The following is a 12,717-nucleotide window of genomic DNA, read 5'->3' on the forward strand; positions in this document are numbered from 1 at the left end:
AGAGGTGTTGAGTTTGTGCCACACATAGCATTTTCCTTGATGGCTAAAAAGCTCAATTCTAGTCTCATCTGACCAGAGTACCTTCTTCCATATGTTTGGGGAGTCTCGTACATGCCTTTTGGCGAACACCAAAAGTGTTTGCTTATTTTTTTCTTTAAGCAATTACTTTTTTCTGGCCACTCTTCCGTAAAGCCCAGCTCTGTGGAATGTACGACTTATAGTGGTCCTATGGACAGACACTCCAATCTCTTCTGTGGAGCTTTGCAGTTCCTTCAGGGTTATCTTTGGTCTCTTTGTTGCCTCTCTGATTAATTCCCTCCTTACCTGGTCCGTGAGTTTTGGTGGGCAGCCCACTCTTGGCAGGTTTGTTGTGGTGCCATATTCTTTCCATTTTTTAATTATGGATTTAATGGTGCTCGATGGGGTGTTTTTTATATAACTCAACCCTGATCTGTACTTCTTCACAACTTTGTTCCTGACCTGTTTGGAGAGCTCCTTGGTATTCATGGTGCCACTTGCTTGGTGGTTCCCCTTGCTTAGTGGTGTTGCAGACTCTGGGGCCTTTCAGAACAGGTGTATATATACTGAGATCATGTGACACTTAGATTGGACAGAAGTGGACTTTATTTAACTTCTTCTTCTTCTAAAACAAGTTCTTTTTTTCATTTCACTTCACCAATTTATATTATTTTGTGTATATCCATTGCATGAAATCCAAATAAAAATCCATTTAAATTACAGGTTGTAATGCAACAAAATTGGGTAAAACACCACGGGGGAGGAACACTACAGTGCCTTACAAAAGTTTGAGGGTTGAATGAAGGTTCTGCTTGAGCAAGGCCTGGTTTCACCCAAGGCTCTGCAAAACAGTTTTACACATGCTACCTGACAACTGGATTAGAGGTGCATCGAATCATGAGAAACAGATTTAAGCAGCCATTTGGCACACCACATTGATGTGGAACAATCTCATCTTGCACAGAAGCTCTGGGCACAAACACACTACTCAGCACATGCAGCTGGTAGGGAATAATGATACAAACAAGAAATAGAGATCCAAGGCTATGTATGAATTTAGCACCATCTGTACTGTATATACAGCGTGTATTAAACCACAATTCCTTCGATGACTACCAATAACTGTGTGGGTGATTCAGTTTTCCTGTGCAAATCGGTATTGACCAAAAACATAATGTCATAGGTTACCAGGGAAAGGAGCCAAATCCTGGCTATATGATTTCCAGCTTTTCACTGCTGCCTATCCAAATGATTTATGAGTAAGAATCCCTGGTAACATTAATAGCTATACTCACCACCCAGCAGCAAAACACCATCTCTGAGTCAGCTTCCTCAGTGTATTAGGAGATTCGTAAGGAGATTCGTTTGGATGTGGTTCCCCCTGAAACAGCCTGCCAAACGATTATGAAGATGTCACAGCTATTAACTGGGAACAGAGAAATAACCCGCCACAAAAGTCACTGCCATTATCACATTTCTGCTTGGGTTCAAAGCAAAGGCTAGCCCAATCAGACCAAGCTACCAGCAATAGCAAACATCCGCATAGAGAATGTTTTGGTGTGTCGGAGCCGTCAAATTTGTGAGCTATTGCAATCATTGTCATGTTAGATGTTCAGAAGGAGAAAGTGTAGGCTACATAGAACAAAAATGATAATAATGAGGGTTTCTATCATCATACTGGAGGTGTAGATTTCATCTCATATTCCAGTGTTCAAACTTCGAAACAAGGCTGCATGGGATTTCTCATAACGTGCAGTCAATGGCAATTTCCACTTTAAGTATAATGACAGGATCCTCTTGTGGATTTTACAGCTGTAACACAGTTCCACCTCAGACACCGCCATGAGGATCAGATTGAATAGACCCTTAGACTTTTTACCGTTATTTAGCTAGGCAAATCAGTTAAGAACCAATTCTTATTTTCAATGACAGCCTAGGAACAGTGTGTTAACTGCCTTGTTCAGGGGTAGTAAGACACATTTTTACCTTGTCAGCTCAGGGATTTGATCTTGCAACCTTTCAGTCACAAGTCCCACGCTTTAACCTCTAGACTACCTGCCACCTCAAAGTGTGTGTTTGAGTTTGGAAGAATGCAGTTGTGGTTGAGACTTGGGTGCCATAGAAATACGTGACAGTTCATTGCCAAGGCCGTTCATGGGTTTTTAAATCAGAACCTTGAACTTCAAATATCTACTGGCTCCAATATGACTATAAATAACCTGAAATGATGACAGAAACAAAGGTTTCATGAAATTATGAATTACTATTTATATGAAACTGTGTGTGTGTGTGTGTGTGTGTGTGTGCGTGCGTGCGTGCGTGCGTGTGTGTGCATGTTTTCCATTTTCAGTCCTGACAAGGCCGGAAAACAATACTTTTTAGGGTTTGGGGTTAAGGTTAGGAGTTAGGCTTAGGTTTAGGGGTTTGGGGTTAAGGTTAGGAGTTAGGGTTAGGTTTAGGGGTTTGTGGTTAAGGTTAGGAGTTAGGGGTTTGGGGTTAAGGTTAGGAGTTAGGGTTAGGTTTAGGGGTTTGTGGTTTGGGATTAAGGTTAGGAGTTAGGGTTAGGTTTAGGGGTTTGGGGTTAAGGTTAGGAGTTAGGGTTAGGGGTTTGGGGTTAAGGTTAGGAGTTAGGGTTAGGGGTTTGGGGTTAAGGTTAGGAGTTAGGGTTAGGGGTTTAGGGTTTGGGGTTAAGGTTAGGAGTTAAGGTTAGGAGTTAGGTTTAGGGGTTTGGGGTTAAGGTTAGGAGTTAGGGTTAGGTTTAGGGGTTTGGGGTTAAGGTTAGGAGTTAGGGTAGGTAGTGTCATCTGCAAACTTGATGATTGAGTTGGAGACGTGCATGGCTACGCAGTAGTGGGTGAACAGGGAGTACAGGAGAGGACTGAGAACGCACCCTTGTGTTGAGGATCAGCGTAGTGGAGATGTTGTTTCCTACCTTCACCACCTGGGGGCGGCCCGTCAGGAAGTCCAAGACCCATTTGCACAGCGCGGGGTCGGACCCGGGGTCTCAAGCTTAATGATGAGTTTGGAGGGTACTATGGTGTTGAATGCTGAGCTGTAGTCAATGAACAGCATTCTTACATAGGTATTCCTCTTGTCCAGATGGGATAGGGCAGTGTGTAGTGTGATGTAGATTGCATCGTCTGTGGACCTATTGGGGCAGTACGTAAATTGGAGTGGGTGTAGGGTAACCGGTAGGGTGGAGGTGATATGATCCTTGACTAGTCTCTCAAAGCACTTCATGATGACAGAAGTGAGTGCCACGGGGCGATAGTCATTTAGTTCAGTTACCTTAGCTTTCTTGGGAACAGAAACAATGGTGGCCTTCTTGAAGCGTGTGGGGACAGCAATTTGGGATAGGGATTGATTGAATATGTCTGTAAAACCACCAGCCAGCTGGTCTGCATATGTGCATGCATGCATGCGAGCATGTGTGCTTGCGTGTGTGTGCTTGTGGACATACTCACTGTAGAAAAAAGGCAAAACTCTCTAGGACTGATGAATGTGCCTATACAGTACAGTTAGTATACATTACCTGGACTAAAGGGCTACTGTTCTTACCAGGGCCATCCATGGCAATGGAGGTTCTCTTACCTTTCAATGACGCATGCTCATTAAGAATATAAGTGCAATGTCCATTAACAAACATGTAGCCAAAGTAATGAAGGAAAATATATTTTTTTAAAATAGTATATATATATATAAAGATATATATATATATATATATATATATATATATATATATATATATATATATATATATATATATATATATATATATATATATATATATATATATATATACACACATATAAATACATATATATTTACAAAAATATTTATGGTTTATTGGAAATTATGCCGACAATTACATTGATGTAAGCTACAATCTATCTGCAGTATTATAGTTTTTTTTACAATCGCTTACACAATAAAAGTGGTACTTGAGGCACACTCAGTGAAACCATTAACTCATGTACCTAATCTTCAGACCAAGTCTGCAAAACTGCAAGCACATTATCTGCTTTAAACTCAGTTTGCAATTGTAAAACACACTTTTTGCAAAACACTAAACACAGTTCTCTACATTAGATACATTTTTCAAAACTAACAGGTCTTGTGTTTCGTTTGGAAAACACTGCCATTCAAAATGCCACTCATTTACCGATTACCTACACCCAGTGATTACCTACACCCAGTGATTACCTACACCCAGTGATTACCTACACCCAGTGATTACCTACACCCAGTGCTTACCTACACCCAGTGCTTACCTACACCCAGTGATTACCTACACCCAGTGATTACCTACACCCAGTGCTTACCTACACCCAGTGATTACCTACACCCAGTGATTACCTACACCCAGTGCTTACCTACACCCAGTGCTTACCTACACCCAGTGATTACCTACACCCAGTGATTACCTACACCCAGTGCTCACGTGTCAAAACACTTATAGCTCATTTCTTCACTTAGAAATCAGAGCTTGAGCACTATAAATAGGCTTCAGGTTGGCTTTCTTGGTTTGGACAACAATGGAGGCCAATTTTGGAGAGAGAGTTAGAGGAAGAGGAGTGAGTGTAAGAGGGGGACGAGGACAAGGAGGAGGTCTGTGGTGACATAGACGAGGGGGCATGCCAGGGCTGGATACGCCACTCCAGACACTACTTCCCCCACTGTTCAGCCAGAGAGAACATCGCTTGTGATGTTGATGAGGTGCTGTGGCCAGACCCAAATCAAATGGGAGACAGAATGCACACTAATTGTTTCTTTCTGTATAGTAACAAGCCTGTTTTTTTATATTCGACTGTATTTGTTTAGTCTGTTACTGTTCATCCTGAAATCTGGATGAAAATACAATGTTTTGAGAAAGAAATACATTTTACCCCCCTTGCATTTCTGTTTATAGTGTAAATATATACTGAACATGCATACATACTGTATATATTTGTGCACATATATGTACGTGTGCGTGCTATGGCAACTACCATGGACTCCACTACACACTGCACATGCAAAAGACACGAGATAGTAGTGTTTTAGATTTGTCACATCTGTGTGTAGTTGCCGTTTGTTTGTGTGTAGAGTTTTGATGTAAAAACACAATTTTGAGAAGAGTTAAAATAGGTTTGAATGAAGTGTTTGGTTTTGCAAGAGATGTGCGACGTTTTGCATGTTGTGTGTGTGTTTTGAGGTTTTGTGTGTAAAGTCTGGAGAAAAGGAGCCATAGTTTCAGAAATCATGTGTAAGCCCCGCCCCAAAAAATAAGAAAATAAATAAAAGTAACCAGAACAGAACATCCTGTTTAAGCAAGATATTTTAACTTAGGGAAAAGCAAGTGGGAGGAATTCACTTGGCATTTGTTCCAAAACAATGGAGTGGGCCCACTCTATCTCTGACCCTACTGAACAACACCCACGCACTACTGAACACACACACACTCCACTTTTAGAGATAGCGTGTACCTGTAAATGTATTCATTTTGAATTAGTAGACATACTGTCTTGTGTTATTTTTTCTCTGAACTATACTGAACAAAAAATATAAACGCGACATGCAACAATTTCAATGATTTTACTGAGTTACAGTTCATATAAAGAAATCTGTCAATTGAAATAATGTCATAAGGGCCTAATCAATGGATTTCACATGACTGGGCAGGTGCACAGCCATGGGTGGGCCTGGCCGGGCATAGGCCCACCCACTGCGGAGCCAGGCCAAGCCAATCAGAATAAGTTTTTCCCCACAAAAGGGCTGTTTTTACAGACAGAAATACTCCTTAGGTTAGTAATTTCTCCGGGTGTGGAGGTCCTAGGCTGGCACAAGTGGTCTGTGGTTGTGAGGCCGGTTGGACGTACTGCCAAATTCTCTAAAACGACATTGGAGGTGGCTTATGGTAGAGAAATTAACATGAAATTCTCTGGAAACAGCTCTGATGAACATTCCTGTAGTCAGCATGCCATTTGCCTCAAAACTTGAGACATCTGTGGCATTGTGTTGTGTGACAAAATTGGGTATTTTAGAGTGGCCTTTTATTGTCCCCAGCACAAGGTGCACTTGTGTAATGATCGTGCTGTTTAATCAGCTACTTGGTATGCCACACCTGTCAGGTGCATTGATTATCTTGGCAAAGGAGAAATGCTTACGAGCAGGTTGTCACGCCCTGGTCTTAGTATTTTGTGTTTTCTTTATTTTTATCTTTATTGCAAAGTCTATGGTTGCCTGAGGCGGTTCTCAATCAGAGGCAGGTGATTCTCGTTGTCTCTGATTGGGAACCATATTTAGGCAGCCATATTCTTTGAGTGTTTCGTGGGTGATTGTTCCTGTCTCAGTGTTTTGTATTCACCAGATAGGCTGTATAGGTTTTCACGCTCCGGTTCTTGTTTTCTTTTTGTATATTATGTATATTATCAACCACGCTGCATTTTGGTCCGACTCTCTTTCACCCGAAGAAAACCGTAACACAGGTATGTAAACAAATTTGTGCAAAAGATTTGGGAGAAATAAAGCCTGTTCGTAGGGAACATTTCTGGAATATTTTATTTCAGCTCATGAAACATGGGACCAACACTTTACATGTTGCGATTATATTGTTGTTCAGTATAAATATCTACAGTCATCCACAACCTCCTACAATGAGGCTTGTTTTATTTAGACCAAAAACAGAAACAAGAGCATCACAAAGCTTGAAGCGCTTTAGGTCACTGCGTCCACCCATAGCAATCAGATCATTCCCTTCCTCCAACTGCCCTCACAGACCTGGCTGTGTAGATGTCACGTGAATGTGTTTGATTTGATGTTTTGAGCCCCTGGTTTCAATGTTTTCCTCCAAGTGTTGAGGTGCATCTGCTGGAGAGATGATCACATACACCGGTGTTATGTGATCATCTCTCCATCAGACAGGCCTTTGACTTCACCTCGGGGCCAGAGAGGTGAGAGATTCTCTTTTATGCGATTTGATGGGATGACATCCCCCCTTCGCCTAGCAGCGGGAACCATCTCCTACAGAGTTTTTGAGAGGGTCACCTGCTGTGCTACATGACTGCACATCCCCAGGAACAAGATTCTATTTGGAACAACAAGCTCTACAGTCAACCCACAGGTAGGGATATCGGCCACTGAGGTCAAAGGCAATGTGAGATGTTTTTCATGCGAGAAGGACTTGTTCTGTTTTGGTGGGAATAGAATCCTAATGACAGGGTTGACATCTTTTTGGGGTGGGTGGTGTTTCATTTTCTGACTCAGACTTGAGAATTAGATACATTTTGGGGCGATGGAGGATATTTATCATAAACAGCAAACTTTTCTTTGGCTCTGGGGCTTTTATAGTGCTTTACTGAGCATGAGCTCAAACTCAAAGACAGATTATGAGTTTATTTAGATGAATCTTGAGTCTGGAACAATATTGATGTGGTTGGGACTTACATTAGCTAGGCATTACTAACTACACTAGAAGATATGTGAGGTGCTTATGGGTAGTGAAATGCGTCCCATTCTGCCTTGAACACAAATAGTTACATTTTGAATCATATTGTATAGTTTGTCTGCAGAGTTTGAGTGAGCCTTTCGCTGACAATTTGTGTTTGTTAGACAGGAAACAATAAAGAGCCGTCTGATGGTACCTTCTGTCTTGGCGCTCTTCAGTCTCATAACATGCAGTTAAGGAAAAGGGCATCCAGATGGTTATGGGAGAAATGATTACATCTCCCTAATGATTTGGACATCTTTAGTGAAGGAACATTCAAATGAGGATAAAACAAAAAAAATGAAAAGTTGACTTTTTAAACATCCTAATGTGCTTGAAGTCAATGGACTAGTTCAGCTACACTATTGAATTGCATTACAACTATGGAAGATAAAACAGGAGCTGCTGCTTTCTTTCCTGTTTTGATTTGTGTATATTTGTAGTTGTGTAGAATTATATTGCATATAATAATAAACTACATTCATCAATCTGACTATATTATTATGTGAATAAATGCAACAGGCCCTGTGCGTCTCTGGAGGATCGAGTCAAGGTAGCGAGCCATACATCACCTCTCAGTATTACTATAATGAACATGTGTCTAACTTGCACCATTATGCAATTATTAAGAGGGTAGATACAAATACTGTACCTAATCCTGATGACCAATGTTCTAGCATTCATTTAGGCCTCTGGTGATTCGAGAGGGTTCTGTTCAAAGAGAACCTACATCAATGGTAAATCAATAGGCCCAAACAATGGCTACAAGTAGAGGCCTCAGTTAGTTGTGTCTTGAAGTTCTATCGTCAAAAGATACTTTGCTGTAACAAAGTTTGGAGCTTCTTCAGGGCTTGATTCTGCGCAGAGACAGTTTTCTATACCAGTATTAAAACTAGGATGCAGCCTCCTTGTTCAGCCGAATCTGATATACAGACTTCAAAAGGCCGACAAATGGTTCTGGGCTATTTAAGATGTGATTCATAAACATCAGAACCCTCCACCTACCGTATACAGTACGACTGAGTCAGTAGAACTACCTGTAGTATGGCCTCTACAGTAGAATAATGTCCACTGTGTCCAAAATTGTTGTGAATAACTATCTGGAAAGAACACTTGAATAACTGGCTGACAAAATACCAACTAGGCACAGATGTTAATTCAACATCTCCCATGTTGGTTCAACGTAATTTCATTGAAAAGACATGGAAACAACATTGATTCAACCAGTGTTTGCCCAGCTGGTATGCCCTGAGGTACCATTTTCTTGGCCAGTTTTAATGATAAAATAATATGGACTGCCTACTTAGCAATTTGCTACTTATTGGTATTGAATAACTGTAGGGACCAAATTACATTTGAGCCACATTTTCTTCCTTCTATTTGTTTACTAGAGTTCTTCACCTTGACTGTGTGTTCCCCACATCCACCTACACACTAAAACACATGCGGTATTCTGTCCTCACTCTCACTACAATCGTGACACATAACTGGATGACTAAACAGTTTTTCCTCCTACTGACTCACACTCCTCACTACTGCAGGAGTTTAACATTACACATTTTTCTGCTCACCTGTACAAAACACCTATCATCCCTCATAAATAGAATATTTAATTTAAACTGCAACATTAAGTTTGATAGATTCCGCGCAAGTCAAAAAACACCCCATTAGTTATTTTATTAAGCGGAATATCTTGTCTACTTACAACGCTGTATTGGGGCACATATCCATACTCCTGCGTTATTTTTCTTAGCATTTAGGCTTACAGATATTCTGAACAAGTTTGCGGACTGACAATTCTAGGACTAAAATTGTCCCTTTATGTTCAATGGAGTTTCATACCATACATACTGTAGTTGCAGGGTATATTGACTTCTGGAACATTTGGTGGGTTAAGTCAGGCCAAGGGGGAAAAACTCTAGTGAACATTCAGTGATTACTCGTGATCCAATTGAAATCCTCGGTGAGTAAACCCTGGCTGACCCCTCTGGCTGTGAACCTTTAGCTGTAAGTTGCATTTGGATTATGAGGGAAGCGCCGGATGACAAGGAACAAATTTATAACAACCAGAACCATCCTTAGCCTCTGCAATTTATAGATTTACTGTACGTATGTACTGTACTGACTGCGTATGTGTACTGCCTTTGCATAAATACTCTTGTATAGAAGCATGCTGCAAGATCCCGCTGGATGAGTCACCCTTCAATCATCAGCAATAGTGTAGTGTTTTGTACTTACACATACAAAGCTAAGATGAAAGACAAATTGCTCACACAATTGTCACTGCTCTATACAACTAAACAAAAGAGTTTGCAAGCCTCAGTCTCAACCACACTTTATTGTTCTATAACGTGAGTTTCTTCTTCATTGCTGTTTCTCTCAAACAGAGAAAGTACATGCTTGTGACCTTTCTGCAGATTCCCCTGACATCCTCCAGCCTGCAGCCATAGTTCTGTCAGCTCTCTCCTCAGCCTCACTGCAGCATACTGAACGCTTCTCACAGAGTCATTATGTTAAGTGACAGAAACGCCTTGGATACCACCCCCCAAAAAAAAATATATATATATAAAAAAAAATGTCGGATTTAATGTCGATAGTTTTAGTGGTAATAACTGCCACGGAGAAGAGGGGCGCTGCATTTTCAGCACTATTGTTTCTTAGTCTCATACTAAGAAACAATAGCAGCTCTTAACAGACCTTTTTTGAAGTTTCAAAATGTTCTACTGAGACGGCTTCTGTTCAAACAACGACGTCAGCAAGCTGGTAAGTCAGCTAGCCATTTTGTAGCCAATTTGAAAGCTCTAGCACAGTCGTAATTTTGGAGCAATACAAGACAACTGATAAGAGATCAGGCAATTTGAAAAACTTCCAACCTCTGGGTACAAGAGACTGTCACTTGAAGATTAATAATTGAACCCTTGCTAATTCACACACTTGCTCTAAAAATAGTAATATTTTGTGGATCTACCCGTCACACTTCAAGGTCTCCAGATTGCCCAGCTACGGGCCAGACATGCAGAGACAGTTTTCTATACCAATATTAAAACTAGGATGCAGCCTCCTTGTTCAGCCGAATCTGATATACAGACTTCAAAAGGCCGACAAATGGTTCTGGGCTATTTAAGATGTGATTCATAAACATCAGAACCCCCCCACCGTATACAGTACGACTGAGTCAGTAGAACTACCTGTAGTATGACCTCTACAGTAGAATAATGTCCACTGTGTCCAAAATGGTTGTGAATAACTATCTGTAAAGAAGACTTGAATAACTGGCTGACAAAATACCAACTAGGCAAAGATGTCAATTCAACTTGTCAGTGGGAGGTGTGAGGTGATGGCGGTTCAGGCTGGTGAACACCTGCCATAGGTGCTCATCATGAGTGGCAATGTGTGACCCATGCACCACAATGTCATCTAGGTAGACCACAACACCAGGGCAGCTGGCGAGGACAGTGGTCATGATTTTCTGAAAGCAACTTGGTGCTGAGCTCAGGCCAAAAGCCATGCGCTTGTAGCGATACAGTCTGGTGTGAGTGATGAAGCCTGTTAAGTTCCTGCTCTCCAGATGAAGAGAAACCTGCATATAGCCCTGTCGATGGTTGAGCTTGGAGGAGACGTGGGAGCCATGGAAGTGTTTTGTGAGCTTCTCCGTTGTGGGTAGTGGATATCTGTCAGGCACTATTGCTTTGTTGGCTGCTCGCATGTCAACACAGGTTCTGATGCCCCCTGTTTTCTTCTGAACAATCACCAGGTTCAAAACCCAGGGAGAGGTGACGATGGGTTCGATTAGATCCTCAGCCATGATTGGCGATCCTCCTTGTTATCTTTGGAGGGCCAGGGGAATCCGACACAGCAGCGGTTGAATTACAGGAGGAACGCTGTGGGCCAAGAGTGGTTTCTGTGTGAATGCAGTCAGACATCCCAAACCACTAAACAGCTCTGGATACCATTGATGCCACGGAGAAGACACATGAAGTATCTTGACCCCACTGTTGTCCTGTAGAGAGAATCCGAGACTGACAAAAAGGTCCAGGCCTATGTTTGCACCCTGGCATGTGATGTGAAACTGGAAGGAGTCTAAGGCCTTGGAACCATAACATACTGGGAGGTGGAGCAGGCCGACGACATCTATCTTGCTCTGACCGTAGCCACAGAGTGTGGTGGACAGAGGCAGCAGCGGTACATGCTGGAAGAACTGGTTGTATGTTGCATTTAGCAAAGACACCTTGGCACCGGAGTCAAGGAGAGTGGGAACACAGCTCTCTTCCAGGGCACATTGTAAAGTTCTCTGAGTGGGGCCCCACTGTATGGATCACTGCCTGTGTGTTGTGGCTGTCGTAGGCACGTTGTTGCGCTGATGCTTTAGCGGGAGTGGAGCAGACAAGGGACCCATGTTCCTGTTGAAACCACTTCACCTCTTACCTAGCAACCAAAGTGTCACACACATCCACACTTCTATCACCCACAGGCAAACGGATTTAATCAGTGCCTAAAAAATGGACTGCACATGGCCAGAGGTTTCTCTCTGGGGACTGCACTCTCCCAGACCCTTCTCCACTACCTTGCAGATTGTCATTCCACTACGGGAGTCTCCCCCGCCTCACTCATGTTGGGGCGTGAGCTTGTGCTACCCCTCACCAGACCTCGCCCACCAGTTGGGTCTTCAGTGCGGAAGGATCAGCATGACATGAAGCACAGGTTCGACAAGAAGCCCAGTGATCAGCCGCCAATCATCGAGGTATCTGAGTCCGAGCATGTCAACCACATCGTGCCAACAAACTGAGCACATTCTGGTCCTCTCCAAGTCAGGTCAGTAGTCAACTGGACCCAGTGACATTTCAACTGGCAGATGGATCTCGTTGGCATGCCAGCTGTCTACTCAGGGTTCCTGCTCCCATGAACACAGTAAACGTGGCCACTGCTCCAGTGGTCAGGTAGGACATTCCCGTTGCCATGCAACCTGCTCAGCCTCCTGAACAGCCAGCTGTCTTCTCCTGAGCCCAGACATGTCAGGATTTATGCACCCCTTGGGCATTTTCAGGATTTTGATACTACAGTTGGAGTCAGAAGTTAACATACACTTAGGTTGGAGTCATTAAAACGTGTTTTTCAACCACTCCACAAATGTCTCGTTAACAAACTATAGATTTGGCAAGTTGGTTAGGACATCTAATTTGTGCATTTTTCTAACAATTGTTTACAGACAGATTATTTCACTTACAATTCACTGT

The sequence above is a fragment of the Oncorhynchus tshawytscha genome, linkage group LG13 (genome assembly GCF_018296145.1).
Source record: "Oncorhynchus tshawytscha isolate Ot180627B linkage group LG13, Otsh_v2.0, whole genome shotgun sequence".
NCBI classification, from domain to species: domain Eukaryota; kingdom Metazoa; phylum Chordata; class Actinopteri; order Salmoniformes; family Salmonidae; genus Oncorhynchus; species Oncorhynchus tshawytscha.